Consider the following 6,262-nt stretch of genomic DNA (forward strand, 5'->3'; position numbering starts at 1 on the left):
AGCCATTGACTCATCCAGTTAAGCCAGATCACTACAAACACTGACTTGAAGGACTGACCAAACCCTCAGTGCCAAGGGGAAAGGCTGAGCTAGAACACATTTGAAGGACTGACACTTCTTAATAATGTTTGAAAATGGACAATTTCTTGTATAAGGAAGAGGATACCCTTTCTCAGAAATGGTTGCCTGTCAGCACATTCCCACTCTTACCCTTCTCAGGGTGGGCTGAACACGTCACAGTCGCAATCTGCCATTGCCCTAGGCTTTAACCAACTGCAAGATTCTTGTTAGGCTAATTCTACTCAGGAAGCCTACACCAAACAAGAGAGTAAAAATTTTTAGAGGAATGATATTAACTCAGAATATCTAATGATATTAACTCAGAAACTAACGGATCAACGAAGCAGTGAATTGAGTAACCAACCCACACTCCATCCCCAGATCATTAAATAGTCCCTGGATGCCAAAAAACTTTTAGTGAGAACTGCCATGCGCTTTAAAAAGTATGGATAAACAACAAGGACCTACTGTATAGCACAAGGAACTATATTCAATATCCTGTGATAAACCATAATGGGAAAGAAATTAACAAACATTGTAAATCAACTATACTTCAATAAAAAGTTTTTAAATGTGCAAATAAACAACTCCACCCCAACTGGCAACCCATCTCATCAGCTCACACTGGAACTTACACCGCCTGTAGCTTTTCTGGGGGCACAGTCCCTGATGGTAAACAACTGAAACCATTCCTGTGGCAAAGGTGAATTGCAAAATGAAAGGGACTTTTAAAAACTTTTATGTAAAGGTACGGTATATAGAAAAACCACATGGGAGATTATCTCTGCTCTACTCACTCATGTTAATAAACAAGCCTCCCCTAAACACAGATTCAGACCCTCTTTTCCCACGAAAACAGGTGGTCATCTGTGTAATTTCTAAGGAGGTACTACTTGGTTATGTCAGAAAATGGGAGAGATTTCAGCAGGGGGGCCAGGAGAAAGAACAGGGCAATGTTTGTGAGACCCCAAAAGGTGGCATTTGGGGAAACCAGTGAAGCAGGAAGGGAAGGGAGTTGAAAGAGCCCTTGGTTTCTCCAGCTGTTATCGGCAGTTTGAACACGTGGAGTCAGGGTTTTCCAAAGACAAGGAATAGAAAGTACAATTCTTTCCCCCACCTCCCTTCACACCCACCTCCCTCTACCCCCTCCTCCTTCCACCCCCTCCTCCAGGCAGGTCTTCCTCCAAATGAATGTCTTCAGGCTGGAGAGTTTTCCTCCTGCTGGGAATGTGCAGAGGTCACTTTTAGAGCCAAATATCATCATTTAGTAAAACTCACAGTGTGGTTATGGAAGCAACAGAAGGAATCAAGGTGTTTGTGCTAAAAAAAGACTGCAAGATCAGGTCTGGCTGGGAGTGGGAATATCCAAACGGGTTCTTCATATTTCACGTTTTATAGACAGTCTTTTCCCTAAAGGATATACTTTCATTAGGTCATAAATGCACCAACAGATGAGAGAGGCAAGGAGGGTATGTGTGTGTCTGCGCACGCGCACGCCCTCTTGCCTTGGGGGTGCGGATAAGCGGGTCTTAGGAGGTGGGATCCTGGCCGAGGGTGCCCACTGCCCACTCCCGCAGGCAGAGTGGAGGAGCCCTAGGAGAGCCTTCCTCTCTTCTGCCTTAGCTCTTAGGTTTCCGGTGGGTCCACCGAAGCTCCTAACTGCCCAAGGTCCAAGCATTGACTCGCTACAGGCCACAAAGTGGGTAGAGGGCTGACATGCTTTTTCAAGAGATTTTGTTAAACATTTTAACTCAGCAAAGTTTCCTTGTTGGGGCCTCTGTGCCAGAGCCTAGGAAGAAGGAAAATGGATTTTCTGGCGACTTTCACTTCGCGGTAGACCTGGATTCGAAAGATTTACCTCCTCCAGCACCCAAGAACTGCGACTAGGTGCCCTGCTCCAGACAGGACTGGGGTCTGCAGACGTGCATACCTCGTCACCATCCACCACCCTGGCTTTTTTCAGCCCACTTCTCCAAGAGCAACTGACATCAACTCGCCGCCTATATCGAGTCCTGGAGGACGTTTCAACCCGCAGCACTGATTTCACACTTAAGCAGTCGGTAGCAATTTTGAAATTATTGTATAATACCACCTGGATGATATATTGTCTGTCTAGGCCAGATTAACAAGCCACGCGCACATGCATTATGTTTAAATCACACCCCGAAACGCGAAGAAAATGTTTCAGTAGGGATCTACATGCCGCAGAGGGAAACTGGAGCAATAATTATTTCCCTCTTTTCTGATTTCCTGTTTCTAAAGAAAGCACTGGTATCAAGGACGAGTTAGGTAATGTGAACTAAAAGGCTAGCAGGTCGCTGTCATTTAAGCCCAATCACAGTTCGTAGTTCAAGGAAAACTGCCTTTAATTGACACCGTGTATATATTCTTCTGCTACTCTCGGACTCCCCACGCAGGGACGCCCCCAAGAGTATTTATTTCTAGGGCTGGAAACAAAACAACTAACCCGGTCTGCCGCGTAAGAGAGCGTTCCAAGATGGACTGCCGGAGAAAGGCTTTTTGACCCCAGTGGAAATTAGTCATATTGACAGACGCCCGGGGAAGGTAAATTACCCCGCGCGCTGACGTTACGCAGAAGCGCGCCCGGTTGCGACTCCGCCTCGGCGCCCGCGGGGCCAGAGGCTCTGTTAGTCTCTCCAGATTCCGATAAATCCCCCCTCTACTTCTCTGGGGCTGGGATTTCAACGTGAAGGAGACGGGGAGAGCGGTAAAAAGGTGCTAGAGAGGAAAAGGGCAAGAGTAAACCAGAAAAGTGGAGGGAAGAGAAACGCTGTGCGCCCAGGGCAACCTGGACGGAGACCCAGAGCAAAGGAGCAGAGTCCGCAGGGGAGGGAGGGGAGGAGGAGGCGGGGAGGGATAGGGCCGTGCGGCTCCCCGCTCCCAGGTCCGCCACTTGGGAGGTCCCGGCCCCAGCACAGGCCTGGCCAAACGTCCCCCCGGGAGGCTCGCGGCTCGGGCGGGGTCGCAATTACACCTCGGCTCCAGGCGAGGACTTAAAAACCGAACGACGGGGGGCTGCTGTCTGGAAGCAAGGCCCCTGCGGTCATCAGAGGGGGGCCAGGCCCGTGCACAGGAACCTTTTACAAGGCATGTGGGTACAAGAAAGAAAAAAAAAATCAAAATAAACCACTTTCATCCAGCGTGGGCCGTGAAAATAAAAGCTGCCTTCTAAAGAGGGCAAGCGGGAGTTTTGAAATTCAGTGCGTGTTTTGCTATTATATAAAGAGTTTTGTGATTTTACCTGATGACCAGGGGAAAGAACTGTCAGATTGTTTTTCCCCAAGAGAGGGTTGTAATAGGGGGTTCACAGATTTCTCTCATCTTTTGTCCCCGGACTGCAATCAGCTGCATATATCCATACAGATCTTTATACAAAGTGTAGAGGGAATACTGAGAGACCGGGTTATTACTGACTTAAAATAGGACGTAGTGGTCCTACCTCTATTCTGAGTTTGCAGAGGGGGCAGAACGAAGAGAGTCTAAAGCATGACCTCTGATTTCATCAGAAGTTGCACCGGAAGATTCGGCTACAAAAGGCCCAGGTCATCAGGGCGCAAAGACATGGGGAAATGCGCCCAGCGGCTGCCGGGTGGGCGCCCAGATAAGCCCCGGCCAACCCTCGAGGTGCAGAAGGCGGTGCCTCCAGGGCAAGCCGGGGCTGAGGGAGGCCGCCAGCTCTCTTCCGACCCCCAGCACCTTGGGCCTGGCGTCTGCAGTATTTTTAGCTCCTCTCCGGGTTCCATAGAGACTCTTTTGTAAGTGGATCTGAGACTTTCCAAGCTGCCCTTACTCGGAGGGGTGTGGGAGTAGGTGGAGGCGGCTGCAAGGGTATTCTGAAGGAGAGACCAATGCCTTCTTTAAAGCAAAACTCGCTCTCTCCAGGTTTCTGTCCTTCCTTTTCTCTCTTTCGCCTCCGCCCCAGGCCCGTGGGAGCACGCCAAGTGCCTGAGTTAAGAGGTCTGGATGGTTGGGGTCGAGAAATCGGAGCAGAATCAGGGAGCTCCGCGCGCTCCGCCTTTCACCCTCTCCCGTTCCCCCCACCCCCCTCCGCCTGGGCACCCTTGGGAGGGGACAGCACCTCGGAAGGAATCTCCATCTCTTCCGAAGAGATAGCGAAGGGGCTGTTTAATTGTTAGATAAAAGTGTAAAGTAAGTCGAGTAGTTTCTGCAAAGGAGTTTCCAACTCCATGTGTGTCCAGGAATACGAAACTTGGGGCCCAGACTGGCAGCTCTCAAGCGGGCGGATGTTGATGGCTTGGAGAGCTGGGTCTCCCTGCGACGCGTCTCACCTGGGAGATGCCCTGGTCCACCTTCTGCCGCCCCGGTCCCCGCTACCTGCCCCGGTTCACGCCGAGCCCCAGAGGCTCTCGAGGCCGTCCGCACGCCCTTCCCGGTCCCGAAGGGCAGCCCCCGCCTCCTTCCCAGGCTCTGTACGGCCCCTGAAATTGTCCCGGCGGGCGGGACGGCGCTCCACCCGGGAAAAACGCGGGAGGGAAGCTGGGGGCCAGGCCAAGCGGCTCTGCTTCCTCCTAAGGTTCAGTCTCCCGCCCTCCCCATGCAGTCCACCCCGGCTGCCTGGGGTGTTCGGAGGGGCCCTCACGTCCCCGACGCCGCGCCCCTACCCACCGGATTGCCTTCGGGGCCCTTGGGTGCTGAGTCGACGGCGCGGCGCTGGGCCCGGCGAACACGAACGACCAGGGCCGCCAGTCTGCGCCGTTAGCAGCCTGGTAACCTTGCCGGTCTAAGATGCTCAGAGGAGGAGGACGTGCAGAGAAAAAAGAAAAGGAAGGGGTCGGGGCGTGGGGAGCCTAATACACACACACACACACACACACACGCAAGCAAGCAAAACCAACTTTGGTGTTGGACTTTTTCAGTTTCACACGAAGCGACCTGGAGTATCTGGAGAAGGTTTTTGAAGACGTTTAGGAGGGAGGGTGAGTTTTCGGCTGAGAAACTCAATCTGCCATACAGTAGCGGCCCCATCTGGGATCTGTCACTGCTGACAGCACCACAGGGCACCGCCGTGATCTTCTGCACAGCCTGCACTCCCCGGAATACCCTCCTTAATCAAAGGATGTCTGCGCGCGCCCGGGCTCAGCTGACCGCGCCGGGAGCAGAGCGGCTGGTGAATTCCACCACCACCCCCCGCCCCGCCCGCCCCCTCCCTCCCCACGGACAGAGCCCTGGCCCCTCGTGTCTCCCTAGCACATTCATTAAAAGCGGAAAAGAGACAGAGGCTGATGTCATTGCTCTCAGAAGATCATAAACGTAAAAGAGTCATCCTGTGAGAATCCCTGAAAATGACTTTAATGAATAATTTCAGAGACAGTTATGGCTCTGGGTGATTACTGAGCGAGAATATGAAAACCAGATTTGCAAAGTGAAGGCGATGGTCAGGCGGCTCCGCGGCCACTTTCTCCCAGTAAAACCGCATCAGGTTTCTTTCATGACCAAGTTCTACTCACAGAATCAGTCTGAGTTTTCTTCTTCAAAAATAAAAGCAACACACAGTTTTTGTTTCCTGTGTGGCTGCCTTACCCTAAAGACAAAATGTCAGCTCAAGGCAACAACAACTCACTTTAAACAGAAGGGAATCCTGTACTGGCATAGTGGCTTACTTCTTTCCAGAAGGAAAGAAGTATTTACTGCCATCTTAATTTAGAATGATACCTTTTTTGGCCTCTTCTCTAGGCAATGAAGGTTGAAAACTCTCTGCCAGAGTAAGTGCACTATTTGCTCTAAGTTCTTTCGGCAGGGAGAGCAGCAAACAAGCAAACAGCAAATGACCCCACGTCCTACTGAAAACTGCACGTCTCCCTGACTCCTGAGTTCTTGCTCACCAATGAACTGAAAGATGGTTTGGTGCTAAAATGAGGACTGACATTCAGAAACCCTCCATCTGGTCACAGGGAAATATCAGGTTGAGTCTGGTTGTTCAGGATTAGTTGTGCATTAAATATACTATTTGAAAAAATTGGGTTTTAAGTTGGGGTGGGGGCTGGTGAGTACCCTGTGATCCTTTCTGTAAATGGTTTAGCTGCCTGCAATCCTGTCTCCTTTGCTTAGAAATGGAAACAGGGATTCATTCTCTGGGCCTGTGGGCCACATTGATTCATCCCATTTAATTCAAGTAAAAGTTGATGCATGCTAAGTGCAAGACAGTATCACAGGAAGAAGT

Source organism: Bison bison, unplaced genomic scaffold, assembly GCF_000754665.1.
Source record: "Bison bison bison isolate TAMUID 2011002044 unplaced genomic scaffold, Bison_UMD1.0 scf7180017864143, whole genome shotgun sequence".
NCBI classification, from domain to species: Eukaryota; Metazoa; Chordata; class Mammalia; order Artiodactyla; family Bovidae; genus Bison; species Bison bison.